Source organism: Bison bison, unplaced genomic scaffold (assembly GCF_000754665.1).
Source record: "Bison bison bison isolate TAMUID 2011002044 unplaced genomic scaffold, Bison_UMD1.0 scf7180017864487, whole genome shotgun sequence".
In the NCBI taxonomy this organism is placed as follows: Eukaryota; Metazoa; Chordata; class Mammalia; order Artiodactyla; family Bovidae; genus Bison; species Bison bison.
Genome location: NW_011495047.1, coordinates 4872992 through 4875080, shown reverse-complemented (window position 1 = coordinate 4875080; position 2089 = coordinate 4872992).

Below are 2089 nucleotides of genomic sequence, written 5' to 3'. Positions count from 1 at the left end.
TTAAGCTATGTTAATGAACAACATACTTGCCCTAGACTCTCTCCAAGGGAGAAGGGAGAAGGAGGGAAGGGAGGGAGGGAGAGGGGTGAGGGGTGGAAGTGGGTGGAAAAGGGCCCAGGCTGCAACACTGAGACCCCAAAGTTAACAAAAAGAAAGTCCTATAGTTTTCCCCCTCATCACTTAAATTGAGCCCCATCTTTTCATAGGGCCCCTCACTTATGGACACCGCCCCCACTGGTAAGCCCCCTCCCTCACTGGGCACTCATTGCCCTCCCTGAGTCCCCTGCTGATTTAGAAACCTCAGTCTTCTCAACAGCCCCCTTGTCATAACTTTCCCCCTACCCTTGGCCCTGGTCACACTCTCAGAAAGACCCCACTCAGGACCTGTGACACCAGGCTGGGCCCAGAGGGGAGGAAGCTGTGGGTTCTGGCCTTCCTATCCCAGCCAGGACCTTCCTGGGGTCCTTACTCCCTAAGCATCCTCAGGAACAGGGTGGTCTTCATGTCCACCCTCTCCCCTCATCATTGCCTTTGGCCCCTGAGTGACTCCCTGATGGCTCTTCCTCTAGGGCAATTTGTCCTTCTAGGCGCTGGCCACCAGGTGCTGCGCTGACCAAATGGCATGGAAATCTTGCCCAGAGGTCAGACCTGGAGGGTGGCAGATTCAGTCTGGCTCTGGTCTGGGTGTTCATTTTCAGAGGAATATTAATAATGGGAGCTTGTGGACAAGAAGCTGGGAGGTAATGTTAGGGGAAGCACACTGATTGAAACCACCCACCCTGGCCAGGCACCATAGTAACTATTTGCATGAGTTGTTTTACGACAGGATGTTTTGGTAAGGGATACGGAACTAATAAGCCTCCACCAACCGGAAGAGTTTGGGAAAGGTCAAATGAAGACACCGCATGTCCGACCACCTCCCAGAATTCTTCTCTCTGGCATCCATCTTGGCTGAACGAGGCGTGCACCACCAGGAAGTACTCTGAGTCAGAGTGATTGGCTAAAGACAACCTGGAAACGAATCCTGTCACCATAAAACCCGAGACTGCAAGCCATGTAACAGAGCTGTTCTCCTGGGTTCCCTTACCCTACTGCTCTCCCCCGGGGGTCCTTTCCCAATAAAGTCTTTTGCTTTGTCAGCACATGTGTCTCCTCGGACAATTCATTTCCAAGTGTTAGACAAGAGCCCAGTTTCAGGCCTTGGAAAGGGTCCCCTTTCCTGCAACAGTAAGGGCTAGGGCCATCTACCAGGCCTGCTCCCTCAGCCCAGGTGGGTTCCGTGGAGGAGAATTAATAGAGACAGGAATAGTGAAAGGGAAGGTATTTTAAGACCCGTCCCTCCCAGGTGCACAGTGGTCAAGTATCTGCCTGCAATGCAGGAGACACAAGACCTGTGTGGTTCAATCCCTGGGTCAGGAAGGTCCCTTGGAGAAAGAAATGGCAACCCACTCCAGTGTTCTTGCCTGGTAAATTCCATGGACAGAGGAGTCTGCGGGCTACTGTCCATGGGGTGGCAAAGAGTTGGACACAACTGAGCCACTGAGCACGCACATTTTAAGAGCCAGGACTCCTACAGTACAATTGGCCCCCCTGAAGTGTCTAAACAGATGGGTAAGCACTCTCCAGGGGTTTTATAGATTCCTGCTTAAGACTAGGCCGGACTCAGAAATTTCTGTGGCCCCCTCTTCAACTTTCACATTCTACCTGGGTAATAAAATAAGAAAAAGGGGACTTCCCTGTCTTTCAGTGGCTGAGACTCTACACTCCCGATGCAGGGGGCTCAGGTTCGATTTCCATCAGGAAGCTAGATCCCGCATGCCCAACTAAACATCCTGCATACCACAACAAAGATCAAAGATCCAAGAGCTGCAACTAAAACTTGGTACAGCGAAAATAAATAAATATTTTTTAAAAGGAATGCATCCTAAATACTTTACTATCAGTGATGTATTCACTTCTTTAACAAAAAAAAGAAAGAGAATTTTTACTAAAGAGTCTTCCCCTGGGAATGTGAAGTCTTCATGAGAACGTGGACCAATAACATATAACCTCAGAAGAGTGAAGTGGCTAATACTATGATGGGGCTGAG